Below are 16,482 nucleotides of genomic sequence, written 5' to 3'. Positions count from 1 at the left end.
GCTCAGATTACTTACACAAAACAAGAAAAAAAACATTAGTGCATAATTGAGCCTTGATTATTGCAAACTTAAAATATGCTGATGCTCCGTCCGTTTCATATTATAAATTGTTTACCTATTTTTCAATCAAATATTTTTAAGTTTGACCAAATATATAAAAAATATATAGTATTATTTTCAACACAAAACATACATATTATCAAATTATATTCAATATTAGATTTAGTAAAACCAATTTAATATTTTATATGTTGCAAAAAACTTAGTCAAATTTAATAGAGTTTGACTGGGAAAAAAATCAAACAATTTATAGTATGAAACGAAGGAAATATATAAATATAGAAAGTTTTCAGATAAAACATATCGTTCAACAGTTTAAAAACCGTGCTAAAATCTACTTATATCTTAATCGTGAAAGAACGGGGCCTAATTGGTTTAGGTTTTTAACGAACCAAACTATCATCATAAAATTAGATGGTTATGTAATTTAATTGGGGTATTTTTCACGGTCAAGTTCTTTTGATGGGATTTTCATAGCTTTCAGTTTCATGAGGACTGACAGTGAGAGAGTCGTCTGCTCTATAACTCTAGTGAGTGAGTGAGTGAGTGAGTGAGTGACAGAAAGAGTGCTACTGGGCCTGTGGACTTTGTCCTCCCTATACCTACTGCGCCGTATTAGCGTATCCGATCTGATTAGCTACAGATTACGGAATAATCAATCATTCAGTCATGGTAGCCTGCAAGCTAACAAACACTGAAATCGACTAGGGCCAAGTGGGAGATAATAATCAGCCCAAGTGTTTTGCAGTTATAATTACCCAGTCATTAGCCAGTCTCTGAATATATATCTAAGGAAATTAAACTCCACCGTTATTACACAAATAACAAAATCACCTTCCATTTTGGTTTCTGGCAAAACGCCACTGCTGCAAACGGGTGTTGGCTAGCTAGCTCGTACTGAAACCTGAAAACGTGTGTGTGGTACTAGGAAAAGGAGGGACAGGGGCGTAGTACGTTGGATCACACGAACACATTGGGCGGATGCTTTGCTTGTCTGCGAGCGGCTATGGAGGTGAGCAAACCGGTGTTGTTCGTTCGTTAGCTAGATCGGTGCTCCAAGGGCTCCGGCCAAATCCAACTTCTTCTGCAGCTGATCCGCACTGAAACATGTTGGCTGTATCCAACTACACAGGGCTATCTTGTGTCTTTGGCTTTGCCTGCAGAAGCAGCTAGCTGAACGGCATTGACATGGTGCCTATCTATTTGGAACAGGAATGTATTATGTACCATTACCAAAGCAGGCCAAGGACAAGCACACGAGTAGTTAATCTCTCTTGTATATATATTTGATGATAGAAATGTCTTATATCCCTGACCTCAATCAATCTCTTCTATATAGTATGTCGGATTTGCAATAGTATTACTTCCCGTAAAGGGGCGGCAAAATCAAAAAGAAAAATGCCGTTCTGAAGTAGGTATAAGTACAGATGAGTGGCGGCTCCTTCTGTCTTGCCATTAATTTATTTATAAATATAGTAGTTCAGAGGTTAGTAGTTTTTATCACCCTAGCAAGTAACATCTGTTGTTTTAAATGTTAATAGTCATTTTTTTTATCTTTATAGTTGTTCAGCTCAAGATTATCTTCAAGGATGATGAAAGATGAAAAATACATCTCCAACCACTTAGTACACCCAGTTAAAAGCTCAATTCTTAACTTAGTTATAGAGTTGGGCTAACCCAGTTGTCAGGGCCGCCATCGAATCCCCTATCTATCTGCGTTAAATTTGTAAGTAAGTTCATATTTCTCTCAATAGTATTGATATTTGGCTTCTTCGTGGTATCTAACTTTTTTCCTCATGATGGTTAAGCTTGCCACTACATGTAGTCAAGTTGTATTGATTAAAAATATATATAGTCTGCCAAACTATATTCAGATATGGCATGGCTAAAAAATTTCATAATATCACACGCTTGTAAGTTTTCATAATGTATGATTATAAATTTAGTGGTTGAGTGTCATACGTAGCTTTGAATTTGAAAAGTGAAACATAGATTATTTTTTTTTAGGGAGGAGTTGAGATTTTAATACACGTACGTTCCGTTTTCAACGTGTGTTAAGTAGCCAACAATCAATCAAAGAAAAAGATGCAATTGGGACGTTAATTAGTCTGATTATTGCAGAGGCTTCGTTTTTCTACCTAAAAGCCAGCAAAGATTTCGCTTTTGGAGCCGACGATTAACGTCTCTGTTGTGAAAACCACCGTTTAACGGACTGACGCTAACTGAGTAACGAGGTGCCATAGGCACCGTGCAAATCACGGCTATCATGGGGTTATGTCCCTCTCATTTTCATCTATTTCTTTCTTGAAAATGCCTTTCTTTTTTTTACCATATTTTGATGATCTGTGGTGCCTAAAGCTGGTCTTTTTCGTGGAACTTGTAGCACCTGGCCTGTTGCCAACCACATGAACAATGGATTAGTTGGGTCACACAAATCCTCATCAGTACAGACAGTACTACTTCTTAGAAGGAGTATCTGCATGAGCCTCCTGGAAGCAGAGTATGTGTGCATGATTTAACAAATGACAATTTCATTTTCATCTTCACATTACATTCGATAGAAATTTACGAATTAATAAAACCATGTGAATTTCTAACCTTCCAATTTATTCCACGATTATTGTGCCAATAACCTCTAGCTTTATTTTTGGTGGCTTCTTGTGAATTACGCTGTGAATTTTGGCGACCACTAGAGTGGTCAGTGAAGGAGTATGGAGAGGGTGGGGGAAGGTGAGAGGACTTGCGATGGGTTCCGATGAGGCGGTATCAGCACCCTAAACCCTAAATCACCCATTAAAAATTCATCAATTTAATTAAAATTCATTCTAAATTTAAAGTTTGGTTTTTAAATATGGGGTAAAAAATTTAGACCCCTTCTGATTTTTTGAGTTGCAATTTTGAGACGGAATTAATATGAACATATTCTGTACGTTTAGAATATAAAGAAATTAATTAAGACGACCATTAATTTACTCATATAAACATTTGAACGAAATTCTCTAATCCCATAAAAAGGTTCACACAGTTGCTGAAGAGATGGCCTATCGGTGAGCTGACGAGGGCCTGGAAATTCGTGCGTGTATATCCAATGTCCATGCATGTGCATATCCGAAGTTATGCTCTATCAAAAAAAAAAATTCCTGCTGCTCATGAACTGTTTTGCTTCCTCGGACAAGACAAGAAGTTGAGTTTTGTAGCGACATAGATCCTCATAAATGAAACTTGGATGGAATATTGTCTCTCGTGGCTTGATCATATAGTAGTACGTGTCCAGCGGCGTAATATTATTTTTAGCAAAAGTGCAAGTAAATCGTATTGTTACGTGCTTCCCCTTGCCTACCTAGATATAGGGTGTGTTTAGTTCACGCTAAAATTAAAAGTTTGGTTGAAATTAGAACCATGTGACGGAAAAGTTGAAAGTTTATGTGTGTAGAACAGTTTTGATGTGATGGAAAAGTTAAAAGTTTGAAGAAAAAAAATTTAAAACTAAACTCAGCCATAAGAGCTTTGATCGATAAATTCTAACAATTTATTTATTGGTGGTTTATTTTGTTTAGTCTTATGCCGCGGTGATATTTTAGAGATTATGCCGCGGTGATATTTTAGAGATTATTACCGTGTACTCTCTTCGTACCAAAGAAAACTAACTTCTGAAAATCTTCAGAAGATAATTCTTTTTAAACAGAGGGTGTACTAAATATGGGATTAAAAAATGACAAGTACACCGAACATATGAGGTTAAAAAAATGACAAGTACACCGAACCAAAAGCTTTGCCCTTCTGGGCGCTAGGTGCTCCTGTGGTTTGAGGAAAACTTAATGATATTTTGTTACATCCGGCATGAAATGAAAAAGAGAAGCATTGTTTTTATCCTCCTTTTCCTATCAGCGAGTTCCGATCCTTTTGTTCGAAATTTCTTCGTTCGTACCGAACCGCTTGCAGAATCAAATCCTGTTCCACAATATCTCATATATACATCCTTCTTTTATTTGTGCGTTGAAAATGAATGGGGCTAAGCGATCTGCCAAAGCTATGCAGTAGGGGAGTGATCCATGTTCCACCTTAGAGAGAAGCGAGAACCCAAAGCCCTTTAGATTTCCTCCACAAGATTCGTCCATGGAGAGTGAATTAGGGCCTAAGATCAGGCTAAAATATACCAATGTGTTGGGAAAGGTTCCCCAAATCAGATATATCTCTCCGAGCAAATAAGAAAATACAAAATAGCTTCATTAAAATTGCCCCGGACTCGAGCAGGACTGTTCAGGACAATACCAAGATTGTATTTATTAATCCCTGAGAAGTAAGAGACTAAAGGTGTAAATATATAGCCCATGCATGAGCAGATTCAACGTGAGTACCAGGGGCTCAAGCCCCCTACCCCGTTGGATCCTCATAGAGAGAGAGAGGGAAGGAAGGGGAAAGAAAAGTAGGGGGGCCGAAAGCATAAGAAAAAGATGAATCCCTCCTCCCCATCATTTCTGAATCCGCCCCCACCCAAGAGGGAGTTAGGACATCGAGTAATCGAACCCATAATCAAACTAATGACACCAAAACCATATCTGAATTATCCAATCAAGGAGATCGGTACTTGAAGACCAATTCGCCGATTACATCTAGCAAACTCTGTCATCAGAATTTCCTCTTTTTTTTTTCTAGTCGACTAGATTTATCTTTATACATCCTTGTATACATATACTATTCATACATATCAATCCTAATAGGATATAAGGTTATTATTTTGGAGGCTCTGATCCTATATAAAAAGTCATCTTTCTACACTATTATCAAATATTAATCAATGACAATTATCTGATTGTTTTCCACCCTAATTTTGACAGGTGTTTCTCTCTTTTCAGAGAGAATTATTTTATCATCATTCTAACAAAATGTTTATAATTAGATGCAATATTGAGCGGTTGCTTGTGTGATGTGTCAGTATCATATATACTCTAGCTGTAGGACGGCGGTGTGCCGGTGCCGATAGCCCAACACGCAGTGGTTATGTATGAGGTAATCGATCCAATTGTACAAACCCATGTACAGGATAGGCTACCAAACACCGAGATTATAGATGTCCAATTTGATACGCACAATGCGTGCAGGATGCAACAAGGTGAGGCTCTAGAGAGGCAAGACGTCATTAACAACTTTGGATTGGGACGTGTAATATGGACCTCCAAAGGTCAGGCGCCACTCCTGGACACAGCCCAAGATTCACTACTGTTTCTTCAGCGCTAATTGCACAGATTGGATTAGTAGCTTAATTTGTGTCTCTAAAAAATGGCAGAGATATCCGTCATTTTGTCTTTAAAAGATTAGTAACTTAATTGGGTTTTATTGTTCAATTCATTGCGTACGTATAAGTTGAGAAATATGATTCATGTCTTAATCGACAAACATTTTAAAATCTGAATACCAACTGGTGACTGAATGATCATATTATATGGAGTAAGAGAAAATTGAATAGAAGATCAACGTAACTGATGTGAAACACTGCATGTGGTGTGACCATGCATATCCTAAAGGATAGACAGATTAAACTATGGACAAAGCTTTGAACAACTGCCAAGTTTAAGCTTGCAAGCAAATGAGTAGTTGGAGGCTTGGGGTCTTGAATGGTATCCCAATTTATAAGCCATCTGTAATGGCTATGTAATGGTAAATGTATTATTCTTAAGATAATATCGGGAGTTACCATATTTTTTCATGTAAAAATTGGTATGTCTAGCCACTAGGTACCAAAATTTTTAGTGAAAAATTTTGATATCTATAGTTATATAAGTATTATTTTTTAAGGACCGTAAACTCTCTAGTCATATAATGTAAACCACTAGCTGATTTTCCTATGTAACATTCAAGGGGCCTAGGTACATAATAATAATTGGATTTAGTCTACAACATTTAACTTTTGATTACATAGATGTAAATGTATACTAGATGGGTACATAATAATAATTATTTTTTAAGGACCGTAAAACTAGCTGATTTTCCTATGTAACATTCAAGGGGCCTAGGTACATAATAATAATTGGATTTAGTCTACAACATTTAACTTTTGATTACATAGATGTAAATGTATACTAGATGGGTACCCCGCGCATTTTTGTGGGAGAATTGTGTAATAATATAGTATGTATGAGTTCTAAAATTTTCTTTCTTACCTACTATACAATTTTTTCATGTGTTTATATATTTTTTTTTACCTTTATCAATTATCCATAGGTTATAAATGATTGGGTTGTATAGTGTGCCTTTTGGGGAGAAGAGATGGAATTTACACCCTTGATGAATCATCCATAAGCTAAAAACAATTGAGGTGATGTGGCTTCACGAGAGAAATGAGAATTAGCATTAACTACACTTAGTGGGGATGAACTTTATAGATATATAGGATTTATATCGATGGATTTTAAAAGTCGTATTGGATTTCATATACAACTCTTAACTTCATTTTCCATAGATAAAATCATATTTTCTATAAACTATATCAACCGATCTATACCATTATAATTTAGATCTTCACAATTGAATGATTCTTATCTTTCTCCTTTTCTTTGATTAATATAAGAATTTCTAGCCTCTAGAACAAAGGTGGTGTCTTCTTTTTTATCTATCTTTATAACATATGCACACTATACGCACCTGCTCCGAATCCACTTTAAAAGTATGTTTTAGAATATGGTATGATTACTATCCATCTGAATTCGATTGGGTTTTATCCCTGCCAACAGAACAAGCTAATGGTCTAACTTCTTTTTTCTTTTTCTCAGAGTAATGTGAAAATTTCCAGCCTCCAGAGTAAATGTGGAGGGTTATTTTTATCTATCTTAATAGACAAAATTAAGAAAATAGAATATGTGTTCTTTCTAGGAAAAAAAAGTACTATGATCCATTTTGTTGTCAAATGTGTTCATCTATGTTGTTTGTAAATGACAGTAGTGTTTGCTTCTCTTTTTTTTTTTAAGATAACAGAAGAGTGAGTACACCTTCGCTCTCTCCATCAATGGTACATCTAGCAATCGAAGTTGACCCTAAAACATAGTTGTGGAGAGACATGGAAGATTGTCAGAGTACATATATATCAAGGATGCATGTAACTAGTATCTATATCAAAGAGCTCTGCTGGATATATTGAGAAGAAATAAAATTCAAAGAATACAAAATAAATTTCAGAGGGAGATGGGATTAAGAGGAGATTACAACCTGGCGAGGTTACAATAAATTGAAAGCCCCGCCTCTAGGGCAGTTTAAAAGCTAGGGCTTGTTGGTCTAGGTCTTCCAAGATGAGACCCACTACCGCAATCTCATCACATTGTGTAGGATCGAATCACAAGAACTAAGCCAACCAGAGGGGGGGTGAATGTTTGGTATACCCAAAAACCGAAAAATTTTAGCGGAAATAAAAGTTACCCTCGAATTCGACGGATCGCGGTCTGACCGAAGTAGTTGCATCGGTCGGACCGCCTGATGAATGTCGGTCTGACCGATGTAGATCGATCAGTCGAACCACCGAGATTGCCTGCCGCCGACTCCTGTCGCCGCCGGTCTGACCGCCGTGTGCCCGCCGGTCAGACCGCCGCGATGCCGCTGGTCTGACCGCCGGTAGATCGCCGGTTAGACCGCCGAAACCCGGTAAACACAAATCGAAGAACTCTTAAAGTGGATGACGACTTTATTGATTCTCTCTGTGTTTACAAAGTGCACCAACAGCACTCCTTACAAAAATTTTGACTAAACTCGAAACCCTAACTCAAAGCTCAACTCAATTGCTCTCAAAAGCGATACCGGGAAGCCTCACGCTCCCCCTCTATTTATACCCGAGGTAAGCAGCCTAAAGCCACGAACCAAACTCATACTTGAGTCCTAAACACCTTAGGAATCCTCTAGTACAAGAAAGAAACTTTACATAACCAATCGTACCAAATTTGGACTCCTTCCAAATTCGACTCCGCATCCCATACGCACACAATACCTCCATCGTATGCCATACGGAATCTCCATCAACCACGTGCATTAACTCTAACCTAAGTATCCCGCATGATCTCTGACCACTACGGATGTCGTCTTATCCCCAAGCCAACTCCTGGTCCATCACCGCAAATACTCTCCCGAGGCATCAAGTCACCTACACATGAAATAAACAAAGAAACCATATTCTAAAACCAAGCTATCTCCAACTTGACTCATTAGTAGCAAACAACAGTATTACATACATATAATATCCATCTAGAAGCCATAATCATGAAATAATCACAGATATCCAAATAACCAACCCGAAACAGAAACCGAGATAGCATCGGCCGTTCAGACCGCGAGCTGGCCGGTCCGACCGCTCGATCACCCCTGGTCTGACCGGCACACACTACCCGGTTTGACCGGTCACATGAAATAACAACAGTATCCTGTAAATTCACCCGTAAATTCCAATCATCTCCAAAACCACTTCGTGAATAAATTCCAAATAACAAAACCAATAATCTCCAATGCCCAATTGTTCATCACAGAATAATAATCAAAAACACCTTTGATTTTACACATTGTTTTTCTTGGAAAGTCATTCTATTTCTTTCTAACCACATGTTCCACTAGGAAGTGAAAGCACCGAGGCTTGACCTGCTTCTTGTGGCCGTCCCGATGATGTTATTGTTGATATCCAACTCTTTATAGAGGCGTCTATCTTGGCATATGCAAAGCCCTTTTTTACAGATGCCATCTCCCAAACTCTCCTTGTGTATGCACAATCCCTGAATACGTGATCCGTGTCTTCAAAAGCTTATGTACAGAGAGAACATATCCAATCACAAATCCAATATCGGACGAGGAGTTTTTGGCAATTAGGGCTTTGTGGTGCATGATCAACCATCCAAAGAACCTATGTTTCGGTTCGGCCTGTGCTTTCCAAAGCTAATTGTAGTTGTAGTTTGGTTCTAGAATCGCTCCTTGGAATCGCAAGAGGTACACACTTTTTGTCTAATATAGTCCGGAGGGATGTGCTACCCAAACTATATCATCTTTTGTGTTTGCGTTGAGTTGGGTAGTGGATATGAGGTTTCCTAGCTGCACGAGCTCATGGATGGCCTCCACCATATCTATCTGTTTGAAAGAAAAGATCCAAGCGTTATTTGTAAGCTCCCTATATAGGGTTCTTTGCTTTCTTTTCGCCAGTGATAATTGAGTTCGGTCTAGAAAAGTAACAATTGAACTTAATTAAAGCCCCTCAAAATTGCTGGAGTATATCTCTGCATGCATCAAGGATGCATGTAGCAATTGAGTTCAAGAGTCCAACTCAATACACAAGAAGTGGCCTCCTCTTATATAGGAAGCAGGCTAGGATTGAAATGAGAAAGGAGTTCTGTAAGATGACTTGGGTTCACACTTGAACGTATAAAGCCAGATATGACATGTTTACCTGTTGGGTCAAGTGTTCGTCCACTTGTAAATCTTCGCATTTATAACTTGGCTAAACCACGAGTGGCCTCCTCTACTGCACGAAATTAGAATAGCATCTTAGATCATGTCTCGTTGAGCATGGACCCAAAAAAACCAACCACCAAAAACAATAGTATAGTATGTAAGAATTTATCCATCTTTTACGTCGCACTCTAAATCATTAACATGCGACGTGGAACTAAACCCCAAGAAAAAATAAAGCATATAACCGGACAAACCGCCTCTACTCCCTTGAGCTAGATCAGGGAAGACGTCAAACTAGCTATCACACATGACCTGCGTTTGATTAAGCATTAAGCTAGCAATCCGGAAGACCATTGTTAGTGCAGATTTGTTAATGGCAACATCACTGATAGCATCGATCAGACCACTGCAAAATATTCCCTATCGTTTAGGTGCCTTAGCGTTTGTCTCGCCGGCCGGCAGAGGAGCAAAGTACTCCTCCTTATCGTCGTGATATGTTTTTATTTTCCCTCTCATTTTATTCACTTATCTCTGTGGCATTATATTACTGTCATGTACTTTTGATCAACGAGTGATGACCAATGTTATAGGTATATATCAATATATGTCGCATGATTTCAGCTTCTGCATTTTGCTTCTACTTTTGAATGACCAGATACATATATATAGATTCCATGATTCTATCAGGACAAAACCAATATCATATCCAAGTTTGCACGACATTAATCTCGCCGGTGATTGATTCGACCAAGACTGTCCGTGGATGCAATGATGCATCTCTGCACGTCAAACATGTCTTGAAATTTTCAGAAAACAACAAGGACTTCCGGCGCACCAGGGAGAATAACAATCTAGCATATCGAGGGGACGTATCTAGCACTAGCTAGACCTGAATTTCGATCACCTGCTAATTGCTTGTTAGCATCTAATTCTCACCTAAAACTGAATCAAGCCGATATCCATATCCATTGCAGAATCATCAAGTCAAATCGCGGTGGTTGTAGAAAGCTGGGAACTGCCATTGCTGATGACTGATGAAAAATGCATTACAACCAGCCATGAGAACCATTTCCATTATCTGGGGGAAAAGAACAGTCACACACAGCTCTCAAAGGTGAAAGTAGTCAATCTTTTCTTCCATTTTTTTGCTCCTGCATTTCACTTTCCATGAGAGGATCTCATATTTTTCTTTCTTACTGGTAACCAAACTTTATCGGGGACTTGGTGATGAGAAGAGTGGTTAGCAGTAGATTCAGAGAAGGAACTAAAGATAAAAGCTTGTTTTGTACGCCTTGTTAGGTAGTTTGTTCTTGTTATGCCTCTAGAAGATGAGATGACACCAGTCAGAACCAACCAGCTGTAACATGTCATCAGTCCACCCCCGAGTGAAATAGACAAGTGCAGTTGTTGTTTGGCATTTCATCGTTTTGTCACCAAACCGAAACAAATCCATCTTTTCTTGTTGAGAATAAACAATACCGTCTGCGAGAATCACACAACTGTTGTATCTAATTTTGTGCTCGTTTGATGCGAATTTTGTAGCTTTACTTAGCTTGGAGCAGACTAGACCAAAAAAGTTGGAAAGAAATTGGATGGAAAGTATGACATGAAATCACACTCATGGTAAAAACTACTGTCTTATATATAATAAAGGTTAACTGATGCCATAGTAAAGCTCCACTGATAGAGAAAAATGTCAGATTCAGCAATTCAAAGAAGTAAAAATGGACCTATCAGAGAGAGCAACCAAACACCATGTTGGGCTGATAGTATGCTACGATGAATTGGACATTTACCAACCAGCTCTCAGTGCAAAACAGTGGTGCATTTCGATTAGAATACTAGTCAAGTAGTCGTCCCAACTTGCTCTAATCTAGCTCGCACAAGCAGTCCACCTTGATCCTGAAAGACGTGTTAATCTCTGTCCTTCGAAAACGACCAATTTGGTTGAACTTTGAAGTCCATTCAGTCAATGCAAGAATTGGTTTTTTTTACTGCAGTATAGTCTTACAAACATACAACCTGAAAGATACAAGATAGTTCACGATCAATTGGACAGAAATAAAAAAAAATTGCAGCAAAAGTTTGTGCCTAGCTTAGGTACTCCATGTATAGGCCGTGACCACAACGTTGACATGAACAGATTACACAAAAAATTGTCACCTCTGGTGAGTTTAAATGACCAAAATTTAGATGCCAAACAGAAGGACAAACATGCGATCGGCTCAAGGGGAAACAAACGGGTGTAGTACAATTTTGGGCCGTGCCCGTGATTGCTGCCGCCGCTACTGTCCTAAACAGATGTCTGTTTGGCTGTAAGCATGAACTGTACTCTCCAGGATATTTGATAGAACAAGTTGCAAAGATTCTGCCTGACGAGTGACAAATTAATGGCCCTCTAATTTCTGCTGGATTCTGGAACTGTGGCCAGTGCACTTCCAGTTGAGTTCAGCTAGCTCAAGCATACTATAAACCAACGTAATTATGGAAATTTTACAGATTTTTGTTACATTCATCGAAGAAAGGAGCGCCTGTGATCACACTCCACGATCAACATCAGTCCAAATTTCTCGATTTCAAGCAAGAAAACTAGCCTGCAGCAAAACTGAGCTTTAGATGAAGCTGGAAACAGTGCAACGACAGCAACGGGTCAAGTCAACAGTCATCAAGAGTCATGATCTAACAAGAGAAAGGTGAGCCGTTCTACTTCTATATCTATACTGATGTAAATAGGCAAACTCATGTAAGTACACCGGTGGAACGCTGTCAGCAATAGTAATGCACTAACTAATGCCCCCTGCAACTCACCTGCTACCACTATGTTAAGACCCCAAAAAAACTCAGATAAAAACGAACCTTTACATGCATGACAAGGAGGTCTTGCAAGAGAAAAAGAAATCAAAGCTAAGGAGGATATATAATCAGGGAAATTGCAATGGCAAGAAGAAGCCATGCAAATTGTGACACCAAGAAGCTGTCAACCTGGAAGCTAGAAAAGACTTTGATCGATCGAGCTTGGTAGGTGAGGACTTGCCTATCAGCACCAAGAAAAAAGCACAAACTGTATGCACGGAAGAGACAACCGGATCAAATGTTTTTTTAAAAAAAAAAATCAATGGAACGGAATGGGACAGAGACCGGCGCCATGGTGCCCAAGACCACCATGCGTGGCCACCATGACTCCCGGCTGCCTGGAAAACGAAAACTTGCACATCAGAGTTGTTAACCCAGATGTGATTTTTGGCTCAACGATGGCACAGCCAGTATTAACGAAAGAACTTGTTTAGCTAATACCCGTGAAAAGGATTTTTCTTTGGATCAAAGCAAGTTCGCTGTTAGAAATTGTGCATGTGCGCGCGTTTGTGTCGGTCGGCTTTAGTACGTTCAGGTATCTCACTCAAATGGTCCTGTGATACTTTCAGGGATTCAGTGGGAAACTGATATATACACTGATATCACTAATATAACTGATGTAACATCCTGAGGAAAATAAGGGCTATCATGAATATTGAAAATCCAAAAAATGCAATTGACAAACACCAAAATCCAAGAAATGCTATCAACGAGTGTAAGTTCCATAAAATACCATCGCAAAAGTGATTTTGCCCCAGAATCATACAAGTGATTTATACCCTTAAACATGACTACCTATAGCGACGAATCCAACCAGAATAAGAAATCATAATCACATAGAAAACCTTTCAAACCAGTGATACACACATCCCCTTATAACTTCGAACTTCAATCTTTCCAAACTTATGCTCTAATCCAAATTTCACTCCTTACATATGCACACAATTTCTTTTGTATGCCACATAAAAACTTCACATCCACGTGTGTTGTTCTCTATAGACTTAGTATACCGCATGATATCTTTGATTGTCTGGACTTCAACTTCTCCCAAGTCTAGTTCCGATCTATCACCAAAAAAACTCTCGAGGTTTCAAGCAACACCGTCACATAAACAACCAAAGAAACATTATCCGAGTAAAAGTTTTTTTTCCAACTTGATTTATATTAGCACACAACAGTATATCTTACATATAGAAACCATCTAGAAGTCATGAATATGAAGTAATCAACATATTCCAAAAAATCAACCCGAAACTGACTCCAACATAGAGTCTACCGGTCTGACCGTTCACATACTATCAGTCATACTATAGTTACCCGCCAGTCTGACTAGCTTTACCTAGCTGGTCCAATCTTGCGGCTCCGACACTTCCCCAAATTAATTTATCATCACTTCATAAATATGAACACAGTGTGTCACAATCTGATATTTGTATAGTGTTTTATTCCTACCATATTCAATGAAATTAACACGCCAACACAACCTTTTTTTTATGGAAAAAGTATGAATTACCCCCTAAACTATAGCAGACGATTGAATTACACCCTTAAACTCGAATACTTGACATTTTACAACTCAACTATTACACGCTTGTCAGGTACTCCATTCGTCTCTAAATATAAGGGATTTTAGTTGAATGTGACGTATCCTATTACTACGAATCTAGATGTGGAACATGTCTAGGGACGGAGGGAGTAATATTTAGAGACGGAGGGAGTAATATTTGGTATTCAAGCTTAGGGGGTAATTCGTTTCAGGACGATAATTCATACATTTTTCTTTTTTTATTACCTTTGATAATTGTTTATAACCGGGACTAATCAACACATGATTTTACTTTTGGCTTTACACATTTTAATCGTGTGTTAAATGAGAAACGTCCAGAGGTCTTCCGGCTAACTCCATAAGATGGTGGGCTAGATGACCTAAATTCGAAGCCTCACTCTTTCTAATTATTTAATACTAGATTATTCTCTAATATTCGCGTCTTTTTAATCGTGTGTTAAATGGTACACTCGTATTCGTGTGTGTAGTGTAACGCTTGAAAGGTACGCGCGAAGTCTTGTTTTAATCGGAAAAGTGATTATTGTGCACTAGTTGGACCAATAAGGGAAGAAACCAGTTCTCTGCAAAGCTGGCAAATCTCTAGTAAAGGCCGGTGTTGCCCGGTCCGGGGCTCCCCGGCTCCCGAGGATTTCGTCGTTAGGCTCGCGGGTCGCCTGTTCCGCCGCGCGATGCGTCGTCAGATGGGCCGTAGCCTGCTTGGGCATGGGGCAATCGAGTCGATGCCACGCCGGGCGCGGGTTGGGCCTCGTCGCGGGGGGGTGCTTGTCAGCTGTCAGCTGTCACTTCCTGGAACGGATTCTCGGGCTGCCGATCTTGCCGGTGGGCGCCCGCGGCATCGGCGCAGTACTAACTGGGAATAAGTTCAATTTGTGATCAATCGAAATCTAATCCGTTATCCTAAACCATAAAACCAAATATCTCTACCCCAAACTTTTAAAACCGGTTCAATTTAACTCTCTTGATGATTTCGCTGACGTGGCGCCTATGTGACTCCCCTCCTATATTCCCTCTTTCTTCGTTGGCAGCGGCGGTCAGCGGTTGCGGCCTCTCTCTCCGATGACCTAGAGCTCGCCACCACCCGCACCCGCCCCCGCACCCTCATCCGATCCATCCCTTCCCTCCTCCATGGCCAAAGATGCCGCGGCGGCCGCCATGGCCACGGCCTCGCTCTCTAGCGATCTGGAGCCCGCCACAACAACGCAAATCGCCACAACAACGGGGAGCGGCGGCGTCAGTATCCAACAGTGGGGACGGGGTTCTCGGCCCATTCCGCCCCAGCGGCGAGGGCCCGACAGCAGGGGAAGAGACACCATGGCCGCCCGCCGCCAACCGAAGAGGAAGAACCGATGAGAAAGGGAGAGAAAGAGAGAGAAAAGGGAGGGAAAGAGGGAGGAGGAAGAAGTGATTTATGTTGGCCCCACATATCATTATATCAGTGGGGCCTACAACTTTTTTTTTGAATGACCAATGGGCCCCGCATATATATTTTTAATTCTAATGCCACTTAAGCGTCATGTTAACGCCAAGTAGTACGAAGACCTGGTCAGCACTGCCACGTAGGCGCCATGTCAGCGAAACCGCTCTTCAAAACTGCCGAGGGAGTCAAATTGAACTGGTTTTAGTTGAGGGTCATGGATTAGATTCGGGTCACTTTTAAGGGAGTCAAAGTGAACTTATTCCTACTAACTGGGAAGGCTTTGTTTCGATGGGCCGCCACCGTCAGCGGCCTGTCCATTTGCCCAAACTCCAAATAAATGGAAGAACACATTTTGTGTCTATTCAAACACGTCAACCACGCTATGGTTCCAAGAGAAAACTCGTGCTTGTGGTGTCCCCCTGCTTTCGTATTGCCAATTGACCTAGCCCCCTCCTGGGTAGAGCTAGAGCGCGATCAGCTGGTGAACACTGCGGCTTGGCGGCTGACTAAGTCACGAGAGCAGGAGCATGCGACAAGCACAGTACCAACCATTGGTGAGTCCACAAAACATATACTGTTCAGATACATAGTCAATATGTACACACATCATCTGATATCAATGGCAGTCAAATTCGCACTCACCTGGTGACCTGTGTATCAACAGGAGGTGGATCGAAGGCGTTTTACCTGCTGTCTTTTGGGTCGTCGGTTGCATTTCCTGCAGGAAAGAACTGCAACTGCAAGCAACAAATTCTCCAGAGATTCTAGATTTCTAGGACAGCAAAAAGAATGACAAAATGGAGACGCGGGGAATCGAACCCCGTGCCTCTCGCATGCGAAGCGAGCGCTCTACCATATGAGCTACGTCCCCATTGATGCAAACGGTATCCCCTGTATTGATTATATTGATCATTTTCAATAAACGACAGTCAGTGTCAGTTTACCCTGAAAACGCATGTTCAGTTCCCTGAAAGCAAAATGCCCAACGATTTCAGTCTGCACAAGATCGACCAATCTGACACCATCCCCAGCCTCACAGCTCGGCAACGGTAGCCAGATAGAGGCTCCAGCTAGCAAGCAAACGAACAAACCTCACGCCATGCATCTCCATCGATCCTAACCACCCTTCACCTTGATCATTGCCTTGCCCCCATCACTGACGACCTCACTA

The 16,482-nt window shown here is 40.2% G+C and overlaps 1 non-coding gene across 1 annotated transcript; it reads right to left on the bottom strand.

Annotated features, from left to right (window-relative positions):
• Window positions 1–16,109: 16,109 nt before the first annotated feature.
• TRNAA-CGC (transfer RNA alanine (anticodon CGC)) lies at window positions 16,110–16,182 on the bottom strand. The gene has a single exon. It is a non-coding gene; the product is annotated as a tRNA-Ala (tRNA).
• Between the last annotated feature and the right edge of the window lie 300 nt (window positions 16,183–16,482).

Source organism: Oryza sativa, chromosome 8, assembly GCF_034140825.1.
Source record: "Oryza sativa Japonica Group chromosome 8, ASM3414082v1".
NCBI classification, from domain to species: Eukaryota; Viridiplantae; Streptophyta; class Magnoliopsida; order Poales; family Poaceae; genus Oryza; species Oryza sativa.
Note: the sequence above shows the minus strand (reverse complement) of the source record. Positions and strands in the feature narration are given on the sequence as shown.